The 14,673-nt window shown below is 35.6% G+C and overlaps 1 pseudogene; it reads left to right on the forward strand.

Moving 5' to 3' along the window:
• The first annotated feature begins 5,032 nt into the window (after positions 1–5,032).
• On the forward strand, positions 5,033–5,794 carry LOC114209069 (large ribosomal subunit protein uL30 pseudogene; annotated as a pseudogene).
• The last annotated feature ends 8,879 nt before the right edge of the window (positions 5,795–14,673 follow it).

The raw sequence follows: 14,673 nt of genomic DNA on the forward strand, positions 1-14,673 counted from the left end.
ATTAAAAGAAAATCTACATATGAATCCTGGGAGCCCCCAAACCCCTTCCTGCTTCCCAGAAATCCTATAGCCAAGCTATTTCTCCCATGAAGAAAATGGAAAAATTCTTTTTTTTAAAGATTTTATTTATTTATTTGACAGAGAGAGACACAGCAAGAGAGGGAACACAAGCAGGCAGAGAGGGAGAGGGAGAAGCAGACTTCCCACCCAGCAGGAAGCCCAATGTGGGACTCGATCCCAGGACCCCGGGATCATGACCTGAGCCGAAGGCAGACGCTTAATGACTGAGCTGCCCAGGTGCCCAAAAATTGAAAAATTCTTTTCTGGAGAAAAGAAATGGCCTTAAAGAAAATACATAAACATATCTTTCCACGTTGACAATTAGGAGTCCCCCAGTAAAGTAAATTGGTTCCCTGTAGAGCACCTGCCACAATGACATGTGCTTCAAATATTCAAGAGATAATATTCCATTCTGTAGTGTCTCACTCTTAAATGTGAATGGACAGCCAAGCAACGATCACTAATAACTGAGGAAAGATGTCAAAATGAGACAGATAAAGAGTAAAAAAAATCCCTATAGACAAAACAGCAATGAGAGAATAAAGTTCTAAGCATAAAAAAAAAACTAATAAAATATATTGAAATAGAAAAACAAAGATGTTTCAGAAAAAGAAAAGAATATTCAAAACAAAAGAAAAAATCAGAAAGAACTCTTGAACATTAAAACTATAAGAGCAGGGGAAAAAAAACTATGAGAGCAGAAACATATCTATAAACAAAGCAAAATAAAATTTAGGAAATTTCCCAGATGATAAATTTCCCCAAAACTGCATAGAAAATAAAGTATGTCATACACACATACAAAAAAAGATTTTATTTTTTTGTTAAGGGAAGAAATGATAAGTCATAGAGAGACAATCAAGGATGCTAACATTGAATTAATACTTGTAGGAAAGAAAAAAGTTATTAGAAGAGTGAAAATTGTTAAAGAAACAAAATTTCCCAGAACTAAAGGTTACTAGTCTCATGGAAAGGCCAGAAAACTGCCCTCACAAGAATACCAAGGTGCATCACTGAAATTTTCACTCATCAGAGATAAAGATATGACCCTAAAAGCTTCCAAGAGATACATTTAACAAGAATTAGAAAGTAATTGGATTTCCGAGTAAACTACACTGGGTGCTAGAAGACTAATTCTATACTTAGCAAAACTATCTCTCAAAAATTAAGGCAAAAAATGATATCTTCAAACATACAAAAGCTGGAAGAATTTGTTACCAGGAGACCCATGTTACAAAAACCATTAAAGAAATTCCTCCAGGTAGAAGGAAATGAGACTAGGTGGAAATCTGGAACAAAAGAATGAAGAACACAAGAAAAGTTAGCTATATGGGTCAAAATACAAGACGTAATCGTATTACTTAAATCTCTTTTAAAGTTAATTAAACATTTAAACAAAAAGAAAAACAATGTATGGTGGAGTTTGTAAGAAATATAACAGTAAAATATATGACAATAGCACAAGGGTCAGAAGAAGTGAAATGGAAGTATACCATGGCAAGAAGTATACTATACTATACTATGTTATACTATACGGAAGGTAGTATATAATCACTTGACAGCAGACTGCAATATACTATGAACCCAAAAGCAAGTACTAAAATAATAAAAATTTGGGCTGCCTGGGTGGTTCAGTTTGTTAAGCAACTGCCTTCGGCTCAGGTCACGATCCTGGAGTCCCAGGATCGAGTCCCACATCGGGCTCCCTGCTTAGTGGGCAGTCTGCTTCTCCCTCTGACCCTCCCCCATCTTATGCTCTCTCTCTCTCTCTCTCAAATAAATAAAATCTTTAAAAAAAATTTTTTTAAAGGAGTTAAAGCTATTAAACAAGCCAAAAAAGGCGGTAAAATGGAATCATGAAAAATTAATTCAATTAATTCAAAAGAAGTAATAAAAAGAAAAAAGGTAACAAAGAACAAATAAGACAATAGAAAACAAATCATCAGATGATAGATTTAAATCTTACCATATCAATAATCACGTTGAATATAAATACTACCAATTAAAAGTCCAAGATTGTCTTATTGGTTAAATAAGGCAAGATCCAAATTATGCTGCTTATAAGAAATGCACTTTACAATCAATAAAATTCATAAACCACTAGCCAGACTGATCAGGAAAAAAAAAAGAACTAATACATGAATTGCCAATATGAGACATGAGAGAAGTGACATAAGTTATACTGATATTAAAAGAATAAAAATGAAATATTATGAATAACTTTATGCCAGTGAATTTAAAAACTTACATGAAATGGAAAATTTTCTTGAATAACATACTACCAAAGACCACCAAGAAGAACTAATGTCGGCCCCAAATTGACTAAGAAAATTTAATTTCTAATTAAAATTTTTCTGACAAAGACAACCCCAGATTCAGATTCCTTCACTGGTGAAATAATAAATTTAAAGACATATTTAAGAAATATTTAAGGAAAAAAAATACCAATTCTGCACAGAACGTTCTAGAAAATTGAAGATAAGGTAGCACTTTTCAATGACTCCTATCAGACCAGCATTGTGCTGGTAATGTAATACCTCTACCTAACAGAGATATTACAAAAAAAGAAAATTACAGATGGTATTTCTCACAAACACAGACACAAAAATTCTGAACAAAGATTTAGAAAGTTGAATCAACAATATCTAAAAGCAAATTCCTCATGACCAAGTGGAGTTTAACCCAAAGATACATGCTCAGAGACGCCTGGGTGGCTCAGTCAGTTAAGTGTCTGACTCCTGTTTTTGGCTTAAGTCATGATTTCAGGGTCCTGGGACAGAGCCCCACATTGGGCTTCCAGCTTAGCAGGGAGTCTGTCCCTCTCTATCTCCTCCTCCTCCACACCCCCACCCTCTTTCCTTTTTCCTAAAATAAATAAATAAAATCTTACCAAAAAAAAAAAAAGAGAACACATGTGTGGTTTAACATTTAAAATTAATCAATGCAATACATCACATTAAAAAAAACAAAAATTGTGTTATAATTTCAATGGACACAGAGAACACATTTTACAAAATCCAACATCCATTTCTCATAATAACTCTAGCATACAAGGAAGAGAAGGAAACTTCCTCAATATGAAAAAGATGCCCACAAAAAACCTACCACTAAACATACTTAATGATGACAGACTGAACGCTCCACCCTTAAGATTAAGAACAACCCAAGGATGTCCACTCTCATTGCTGTATTCAACATACTAGCTGTTGTAGACAGTGTGATAAGGGAAGAAAGAGAAATAAAAGGCATCCAGATTGGAAACAAAAAATTAAGTCTGTCTTTATTCACAGGCGACATTATCGCCTATGTGTTAAATTTAATGAAATTTATAAAAGTGCCATTATAACTAATAAGTGAGTTTGACAAGTTGCAGGATGTCAGATCAAGATAGGAAAATAAATTGTATATCTACATACCAGCAGCAAACAATTAGAAATTAAAATTTTAAAACAATATCATTTAAATAGCATTAGAGATAAATCTGGCAAAAGATGTATAACACCTTTACACTGAAAACTATAAAACAATACTGAGGGAAATTAAAGAACACATAATTAATGGAGAGACATGCCTTGTTTAAGAATTGGAAGGATAAATATTAAGATGTCAGTGCTTCTCAAACAAATCTATAGATTTAATGCAATCCCAAACAAAATTCTAGCGAATTTATGTGTGTGTGCATACGTGTGTGTGGAAACTGACAAGCTGATTCTAAAATTTATATGGAAAAGCAATAGGTGACTTGGAAAATACTATTGACAGGTTTACAATACCATGATATTACACAACTCCGGAGAGAGTGGCGCTTCTTGGAATTATCCAACTCTAGGGCCCTAATGGGAGAGCTGAAAAAACATTTGAAAAATTAAGGATAATTATCAAGAAATAAGTTAGTCAAATGCTAACTACTGGGGGTGGGGGAAGAAATTGGATAGTTGTTAACTACAGGAAAAGCAAATCATTGTTTAAGAAAGGAAATAGAATCATAACACACTAATTGGATTTTCAGGGGATAGCATTTGCAGTTATGTTAATGTAAAGGATAATTGTTTTATTATGATGTAACTCTGTTGGAGTGATAAGGGCAGAGATTTGGAGGAGTGATGAAGGAAAGCCAAATGCTCACTAACCATAAGAGGAAGTCAAGACAGAATCTAGAATTGGTAAATCAAGAGACAACAATAAAAACAAGTTATTTTTAAAAGTAAATGCTAGGAAAAAAAAAATACAACCTGCTGAGTATTCAAAGCAGTTATCACTGGGAATTGAGACTTGGCAGAAGAGTAAAGAGGGCAGCAGGGGCCGCTGCTGTTGCCATTTTAAACACTGTAAACCTCCTGGGACTTAAAAAAAATGTTTAGACCTGTGCATGTATCATACTGATAAAAATTTAAATCAAAAGAAAATCTACCCCCGAAAATTATTTTACAGAAGATGCACATCCTTAGCTTCTTTACAGTGTCAGGTACAATTTTAATTATCATCTCATCTCTTCATCCAACCCTCACAAAGCATCCAGTGCTTATACCACATATGAAATTTATCCTCGCACATGCTGCTCATTATCAAATTGGAGCACTCATGGTACACACTCCATTTCTTTTAAAACTAGTTGTAAATTTAGGTAAATAAGCATTGACTATGAAACATGGTTTTAAGAAAGTTCTGGAAAGCTCTGGCAGAAATCAAAATCAGTGATTAATTTTTCTGCTGTACTAAAATTAGATCAAATAAGTAAATTGCTAACCTGACAACCTCCCTTCTGAAAAAAAGAAAAAAAAAAAGAGGTGAGCTGAGGGAGGGAGGAAAATGAGAAATGAGGAAGGGAAAGAAAATTAGAAGAACAAGAGAAATGCCAGGTGCTTCCCTTTTTATAAAGAGGGCACGTACTGAATGGAGCACTGGGTATTATACACAAACAATGAATCATGGAATATTACATCAAAAACTAATGATGTGTTCCTCTTTTCCGGCTGGAACCATGGAGGGTGCCAAAGAGAAGAAAAAGAAGGTTCCTGCTGTGCCAGAAACCCTTAAGAAGAAGAGAAGGAATTTCGCAGAGTTGAAGATCAAGCGTCTGAGGAAGAAGTTTGCTCAGAAGATGCTTCGAAAGGCAAGAAGGAAGCTTATCTATGAAAAAGCTAAGCATACCACAAGGAATATAGGCAGATGTACAGAACTGAGATTCGAATGGCAAGGATGGCAAGAAAAGCTGGCAACTTCTATGTACCTGCGGAACCCAAATTGGCATTTGTCATCAGGATCTGAGGTATCAATGGTGTGAGCCCAAAGGTTCAAAAGGTGTTGCAGCTTCTTCGCCTTTGCCAGATCTTCAATGGCACCTTTGTTAAGCTCAACAAGGCTTCAGTTAACATGCTAAGGATTGTGGAACCTTATATAGCATGGGGGTACCCAAACCTGAAGTCGGTGAATGAATTGATCTACAAGCGAGGTTATGGCAAAATCAACAAGAAGCGAATTGCCCTGACAGATAACACATTGATTGCCAGATCTCTTGGTAAATATGGCATCATCTGCAAGGAGGATCTGCTTCACAAGATCTATACTGTTGGAAAACGTTTCAAAGAATCAAACAACGTTTTATGGCCCTTCAAATTATCTTCTCCACAAGGGGGAATGAAGAAAAAGACCACCCATTTTGTAGAAGGTGGAGATGCTAGTAACAGGGAAGACCAGATCAATAGGCTTATTAGAAGGATGAACTAAGGTATCTGCCATGATTATTTTTGCAATCTGGTCAGTTAATAAATGACTACTCTCAAATGGAAATGTTCTGTTGTCTTGGTGACTTTTTGCTAGCCTGATTCTGCTGTCCCTTAACTATTAAAGTAATCTTGGTGTGTGATAAAAGTCATCAGCCTTTGCATGCAAAACTAGGGTCTAGTCTTGGTGGAAAACATTCCTTGGGTTTATTAAAGACTCTTCTGTACAAAGAATATATCTTAATTTTTCACTTTTGAATTGTGCCACTGAGTTAGCCAAGATGGGTCTGTTCTAAGAAAACCTATTTCATAGGCCTTTGTTGCATGATTTACAAATAAAAATACTGTTGCTGAAATTCAAAAAAAAAAAAAAACTAATGATGTAATGTATGGTGATTAACATAACATAATAAACAAAAATAAATAAAATAAAAGGACTGGGAAAGTAAAGCAAGAGGTCAGTCATATCCCTCATGTCCACTAACTGCTGTCATGGACTAGTCAAGGAGACCCCAGCCACGAATCCAGACAAGCTGGCGTTCAAACCGAGGAGCCTCTGCTAGGGACACATTGACTATTTGCAGCCTTTGAAATGGATTCAGAAGTAATCACAAACTTAAGCTAAGAAATAATTACTAAATAATTAAAAGTTAAAAAGTAGTTACAGCTAACATTAAGAGTACCATTTATTCATTTATTCCACAAATGTGCACTGAATACTTATTAAGCTTTATTCTGAGTGCTAAGGATCTGGCAGGGAGCCAGACAGGTGAGAACCCTGCCCTAGTGGAACTTTACATAACAGCAGGAGTCCGACAATAAAAAAATAAATCGATATAAAATATGCCAAGTGAGGAAAAGTGCTATGAATTATAAAGCAGTTTGAGTGAATAAAAAGTTGGAATAGAGTTGCTCTATTTCATAAAAGATAATCAAGGAAGGCCTTTCTGACAAGGAGGCATTTCAAGAGCAAGTCACTCAATTCTGACCAATTCTTGCCCAAACACACTTACTTGCTTCCATCTTAAAACTACCATATGACTAACTCCAACTCTTAAAGCCCTGTAAGTGTCCTTCCCTGTGTCCCCCTTTTGAGACACCCCTGAGACTTTGTCCAGGTGAGACTCTCCCTTGCTTAGCAAACTTAATAAACCAGCTTTGCATAATTAGCAGGTGTCCCCGTGGTCTCCATATGGGAGTTCTGACCAGCATATAGATGATAGGTAATAAAACTGGCCAGGGTCACCTAAGGATCAGAGTGGGTAAGGACAGCACGGGGCCTGAGGAGGGAGTCCTGGGGCAGCACAACACTGAGATGTCCATCCCAAAATCGAGGTGGGGCCAGCAAGGGAGACAGACAGGAAGTGTCAGGGAGGTCAAATGAGAAACAAGAGAGTGTGTTCCAGAAGCTAAGGGGCTTTTTAATCATGACTTTTAAAAAAGGAATCAACTCTAAAAGTTTAACAAGAATAGATTTGAATACAAACAGAGTGGTTGAATTGAGTCCACAAATTTGTTTTAGAATTTTAGTAAATAAGAGGCATAAAATAAGCAAAAGGAGAATAAGATGAGTCAAATACCTTTGACCCATGGTTCTTGACACATAGAAATGATCTGAGGAAACTCATGCAAAGAGTTAATTTGAAATAAAGTGATAAAGTGTTTCCTGAATCAAAGGGGTTTTGAGGTTACGGTTTTCATTCCTCTCTTGCTACTCTCTTGATTAATGATTTTCTCAGCTTCTTTTTATTCTTTCTCAGCCTTATTCATCTTTCTCCTTAATCAGTCTTCCTTCTCCTCAGGATGATCTAGTTCCGTTCACTTTATAAAGCTGTCAATAATGGAGTCAAATATAAAATAAGCAGGCACAAAGCAAGGAACAAATGTAAAGCCAAAGGAAGCCCTTAAAAACTAAAGCCACAAAACAAAAGGACTTTTTCACGCACAGAGAGGACTTATCCACCATGAAGTTTTTTTAGCCACATCTGAATAATACAGATGAAAAACATACAATGCTAGAATTGGAAGAGATCACCTAGCTCAAAGACTTCAATGTCATTTTAGAAAGTAAATTGCAAATAGATTAACCAATTTGCCTAAGGTCGTCAAGCCAATTGGAGGTTGATCTGGAACAAGCCTGACTCCCAGTCTAATGCTTTTTTCTGTAAACTGGAATAATACCAGACGTATTCATTCCAAATAAAATAGGTAATAACACATTTTTCCAGTCCTTGAAAGTGAAATTAGTTTTCTTATATAAAATAAAAAATGCATGTTGAATTGTTTCCATCTGCTTAATGTTTTGCTGTGCATGCTTTCATCAGACTATGGTTCAATTCCTTTCCATTCTGAGGTTGAAAATATCTCTTACTCTTTGCAGCAGTTTCAGAATGTAAAAAAAGATGTTGAAGGAACATAAATAATTGTTCAAAAATCCAAGCAAAAAAAATTCAAGGAACAGAACTACCATATTAGCATCTACTTATTAGCAAGATGTCTGAATTCAGTGGGTTATAGTCCTTAATCCACCTTTTAGTCACAGGCAAAGACTTGGGTTTTTTTTTTTTTTTCCCAAACCTGGAAAAAGTTTTTCAAGCATAACTCTCAGACAAAATTATATACAAATCAGAATAAACATCATCTTAATGCTAGAATATGTATGCTTTTAAACAGTCGTTTATAATGGAATAATATTTCTTCTTCCAATCATGTACTAACTGGATAACGCCTTTAATATTTTCTAATTTCTGAGTAACGTTTCTTGGTGTGTCTTTGAGTCAATGAATTTTTCCTGGATTTTCAAACCTTGAGAATCTTCATAAAATATTTCCCTATCTTACTTTGATTCAAATCCAGTTACCTGTCTATCTGATATTTAAAAAGTCATAAAAGGGGAAATTCAGGCTTAGTTTAAACATGAGATTAAATAATATGATTATAATACACCTTTCATACACTAGTTTGTTCTTAAAAAGGATGTAAGGTAACTTTAAAAATACCATGAAATTACATAAATACCTTTAGAGTTAGTAGTAGTAAAGACAATAAAACAAAGAGAAAGGAATTTTTTTTTTAATTTTATAAAAAGGGTTTTTAATTTGGGGGGGAACCTCCATACTGTTTTCCACAGTGGCTACACCAGCTTGCATTCCTACCAACAGTGCCTTAGGGTTCCTTTTTCTCCACATCCTCACCAACATCTGTTATTTCCTGGTTTTTTATTTTAGCCTTTCTGAAAGATTGAAAGTGATAGCTCATTGTGGTTTAATTTGCATTTCTCTGACGATTAATGATCTTGAGCATCTTTGCATGTTTCTGTTGGCCATCTGTAGGTCTCCTTTGTAAAATGTTTATTCATGTCCTCTGCCCATTTTTTGATCTGATTATTTGGTTTTTTGGTGTTGGCTTGTGTAAGTTTTTATTTTAGATATTAACCCCTTATGGGATATTTCACCTACAAATATCCTTCTCCTATCTTCAATAGGTTGTATTTTGTTTTGTTGATGGTTGCTTTGCTGTGCAGAAGCTTTTCATTTTGGTATAATCCCAATAGTTTAATTTTGCTTTTGTTTCCCTTGTCAAAGGAGACATATCTAGAAAAATGATTCTTTGGCCAGAGTCAAAGAAATTACCGCCTATATTTTCTTCTAGAATTTTATGGTTTCAGGTCTCACACTTAATCCATTTTGAGTTTATTTTTGTCTATGGTATAAGAAAGTAGTCCAGTTTCATTCTTTTGCTTGTAGCTGTCCATTTTTCCCAGCCTCATTTGAAGAGACTCTGTTCCCATTGTATATTCTTGCCTCCTTTGTTATAGATTAATTGACTATATAAGCATGAGTTTATTTCTTGGCTCTGTATTCTGTCCCATTGATCTGTGTGTCTATTTTTGTGCCAGTACCGTGCTGTTTTGATTGATACAGCTTTGCAGCATATCTTGAAATCTGGGATTGTCATACCTCCAGTTTTGTTCTTTTTTTTTCAAGATTGCTTTGACTCTTCAGAGTCTTTTGTGAGTCCATACAAATTTTAGGATTATTTGCTCTAGTTCTGTGAAAAATATTGTTGGTATTTTGATAGGGATTACATTAAATCTGTAGATTGCTTCAGGTAGCTTTTAACAATATTGGTTCTTTCAATCCATGAGCATGGGATATCTTTCCATTTCTTTGTGTCATCTTCAATTCCTTTCATCACTGTTTTATAGTTTCCAGAGTACAGATCTTTCACCTCCTTGGTTAAGTATACTCTTAGGTATTTTATTATTTTTGATGCAATTGTAAAGGGAATTGTTTTCCTAATTTCTCTTTCTGCTATTTTTTTATTAGTGTATAGAAATGCAACAGATTCCTATATATTAATTTTATATCCTATGACTTTACTGAATTCATTTATCAGTTCCCAGTAGTTTTTTGGTGGAGTGTTTAGAAGTAATATAGAATTACCATATAATCCAGTAATCCCACTATAGGGTATTTACCCAAAGAAAACAAAAACACTAATTTGAAAAGATATATGCACCTGTATGTTCATGTTTATTGCAGCATGTTTACAACAGGTAACATATGAAAGCAACCCAAGTGTCCATCCATAGATGAATAGAGAAAGAAGAATGATACACACACACACACACACACACACACACACACACACACTGGAATATTATTCAGCCATAAAAAAAGGATGAGATCTTCCATTTGCAACAACATGGATAAACCTCGAGGGTATTATGCTAAGTGAAACACATCAGTCAGAGAAAGGCAAATACCATATATTTTCACTCATAAGTGGAATTTAAGAAAGAAAACAAATGAACAAAGAAAGGAGAAAGACAAAAAATAGACTCTTAGATACAGGAAACAAACTGAAGGTTACTAGAGGAGACGTGAGTAAGGGGATGGATAAAATAGGTGAAGGGGATTAAAAGTACACTTACCTTGATGAGCACTGAAAAGTGTATAAATTATAGTATATTGTACACTTGAAACTAATATAACATGTATGTTAATTATACTTGAATAAAAAATAAAGCATTTTAAAATTATTTTTATTTTCCTTAAAGTTTAAAAAAACTTAAGAATGAAGTGAGTACACAAGTGCATGTAGTAAAATTAATGTGGTCACACGTGTGGCTCTGATTTTTCTATATTCACCAAGGAGAAAGAATAAATAGGAGGAGTTACATCATTCACAGTGCCATACAAAGAAAAACCACACAGCTATTCAGTATACATATTCCCATTCCTAATACCAAAGCCACAGAAAATTTCTTTCATGGGTTATCCTGAAGAAATTCTATATATGAACAAAATCCTTACCATATTTATAATAAATATGCCAAAAATTTCATAGAGTTGTTTGCTCTGATCTTCCTTAAGCACAATTTAATCCTACCTAGGTGCTATGTGGAAGACAGAGATGGAGACAAATTAGACTCTCAAATTAGTTTCTCAAACCCCACATATATGGAGTCACAAAATCTTATGAATTCCACTTTCACAATCCCTCTAACTAGACACTCTCTTTAGTTTCACCTCATGAATTCTCACTGACTCACTTTGCAGCTTCCTAATTATTCCCTCCACATCTAATTCTCCCTTTCCCATCCATCTGCAAGCCAGCTCCCAGACAGAGCTTTCAGAAGCATTGCTCTGGTTATGTCACTCCTTTCCTCAAAAGCCATTTTCTGCAGGGGGTGGGGGGGAAGTTAAATGTACTAGTTTGTTCATATAAGACCCTTAATGATCTGGTCCTTACTCGGGGTGGAGGGTGGGGATTTCAAACCCCAGCAGAGGTGAGTTGGGCACATAAATGGGTAAAGTGGTCTTGGGATAGAACAAACAGCCCCATCTGAAGAGAGCTGACCACTACCATGGAACAATGCGGACCCATGTCTAAGAGAAGCTAGAAATCGTATTTTTATATAAAAACTCCTGATTTTTAAATGTAGGAAGCTACTTCAAAAGAAAAGTGGATACTTTTTAAGCCAATGAATCTACATCTTTAGATGAGATGAGGCCTAAGGAGTGAAAGTTTGGGACGTGTGCCCAGCCTCTCACTCTGTTCTTCCATGCTTGCAGCTAAACTACATCCTCTACTCTCCCCCTCCTTCCACGCCTCTCCTGTACTGTTCCTTCTCAATGCTCAGACTTGTAGTTCAGCTTCAAGACTCATTTCAAATACCAATGCCACTAGTCTTTTTCAGAACCAGTGAAAGTAACCATTTGTCCTCTAAAATCCTACAGTATTGGAACTCTACCTTCCTTATAGCAGTAAACACTCTCAAACCAAGTTATCAGTAATTACTTTCATGTGTGCTTTTTCTCTCCAATTAAACAGCCATAGGTGTGCAGGCCATGTGAGATTCAACTTTAAATATTCCACAGCAAATATGCAGTCTTTCAATCAGTTTTCAAGTATTTAAGAATCAATTATCTTAAGATTGTTAATTGAAGAATTAATATATTGAGCTATACCCATTACCGTCTAGACTTTTGTTTTCAGTGCTTGGAAATCAAGCGTTAGACATGGCTTTCTTTTCCCCTTCACAGCTTGTATACATATCTCAGATAGGGAACTTTCTAGCATAACATCAATTTCCTTAGCACTGAGTTCTTTATTTTCCCATGAAATGAAAGTTTGCACTCCCTCAAGCAGATCCTGAAAATATCTTGACTCTGCATGCAGTGTTTAGATTGTTTTATAAACCAATTTTTAGGCCTGTGATATATTTGTGCCATTTGTCTGCAAATACAATTATTTCCAAATTGGTGTAAGTTGCCCTGAATATTTTCACAAACTGAGCATTAACATCATTTCAAATTTACCCAGTAACTATTTTATGGTCCTGGATATTTTCTTGAATTAGGTTAGTTCATATTGAAATATACTTTTCAAAAGATTCATATGTTTTAATCCAGAGATTAAGAAAATACATTCTCTAGAAGCCACTCCTATAACCCGGCTTCCCCATCGACCCCACACAATGGTGATGCCAGTCTTCATTTATCAGCTGTCTCTGACACACACCCCACCTCCTGGAAGATTCAGAATACACTACTCATCTGTGAAGGAAACTAACCATAATGCAAACTTTGGAAACAAAGGCAGAAAAACTTGAGGGAAAAATGTCATCTCCAGACTGATGTAAAAACTAGACTCTTCTACCCCTCAAGCTGAAGAGTAGGAAGGGCAGAGTTCCCCAAATGTGACATAAAAAATTGGGAATCTGAGCAGAGATGAAATACCATAGGAGTTAAGGAGACTCTAGTTGATATTTGAATTTGAGTAGCTGAAGTTCAAACTGTCATTTGCACAATTTAAGCTGCATATTTCAGAAGAAAAAAAGAAAAGCCAAGTGCTGAAAATTGAAATCCTCTCATGAACAGTCACTCTATTTGAAAAATGAGAGACTTGTCAAGGAACAGCCATAACATTTACAAAAATGTAGGGACAGAGCAAATTAAATGACAAAACCTGTGAGAAGTAGTTTTTTTGGTCTTTTCTGCTAAGTGGAGTACATATACAAATGTGCCTTCATGTACTTTTCAAGTTCAAGTCTTGCTTAAAAAGCTATAGCTCTAAATCCAAATCCCTGTGTGAAGGAGTTAATAGAAGCGTAGATATAATGGGCTCATACGGTCTTTGGAAATGGATAACAGCAATAGGAGTTATCATCAGTTGGTGACTGTACATTTCAAATCCTGTCTCCCTGCATTTAAACCCTCAGTATAAATTTAAATTCGTGGCAGTCTATCTCACAGTTAGTCCGCTGCTAGGTCACAAGACGATGGGAAGAGATTACAAGTGAAAGTTCATAAAATATATACATATGTATATAGGTACATATTTAAATCAGATCAACATAAATCTATCCATTTTAAAGCTGACACTTAAACAAGAACACCAACAGAATTTTAATTGTCTGTATCTATGACCTCTTACTAATAAATATCAGATGAAGCATCTGTACTTTTTAGAGGTTAAAATAACGTTGGGTCAGAAAGTGAAGTAATCAGGTAGGGAATAAAAATAACTTTGTGGTAAGTTTCTCCTGTGAAGCAATAAAAAGGTTGTGCAATGGGAGGCTAAATCTTGGAAAGAAAATGTCAAGTTGAGAAATGCTTTGACATAAAGATAATGCACAAATAAAAGGAACGAATACTTGGGGAGAGGAAACAATTGAGAGAAAAACAATTTATGTGTAATATAGGAGCTTAAACACATTTAAGGCATAACAGGGCTGGTAGAGGTTTCAGAAAATGATGAAATATTTTGTTGATTTCATAGAGAAAAAGAAGAAAACCTCACTGAGAAATCACCATTCAGAATGCCAGATTCAAACCAGCTCCTAACTTTTATGTTACACTGAACTCTTTATAAAAATTTGAGTCTAAAGGCAACTTCCTTCTAGAAGAAGCACAGTGTGGTAAGCAAAATAATGCCCCACCTAAAGATGGCCATGTCCTGGGACACCTGGGTGGCTCAGTTGGTTAAGCACCTGCCTTCAGCTCAGGTAATAATTCCAGGGTCCTGAGATCGAGTCCCACATCGGGCTCTTTGCTCAGCGGGGACCCTGCTTCTCTCTCTGCCTGCCATTCCCCCCTGCTTGTGTGTGTGTGCTCTCTCTCTCGCTCTCTCTCTCTGACAAACAAATAAAATCTTTTAAAAATTTTAAAAATAGGGCGCCCGAGTGGCTCAGTTGGTTAAGCGACTGCCTTCGGCTCAGGTCATGATCCTGGAGTCCTGGGATCGAGTCCCGCATCGGGCTCCCTGCTCAGCAGGGAGTCTGCTTCTCCCTCCGACCCTCCCTCCTCTCATGCTCTCTCTATCTCATTCTCTCTCTCAAATAAATAAATAAAAAATCTTTAAAAAAATTTTTTTAAATAAA

The sequence above is a fragment of the Eumetopias jubatus genome, unplaced genomic scaffold, assembly GCF_037043125.1.
Source record: "Eumetopias jubatus isolate StellerSeaLion01/CBP00866 unplaced genomic scaffold, mEumJub1_p1.0 scaffold_1, whole genome shotgun sequence".
NCBI lineage: Eukaryota > Metazoa > Chordata > Mammalia > Carnivora > Otariidae > Eumetopias > Eumetopias jubatus.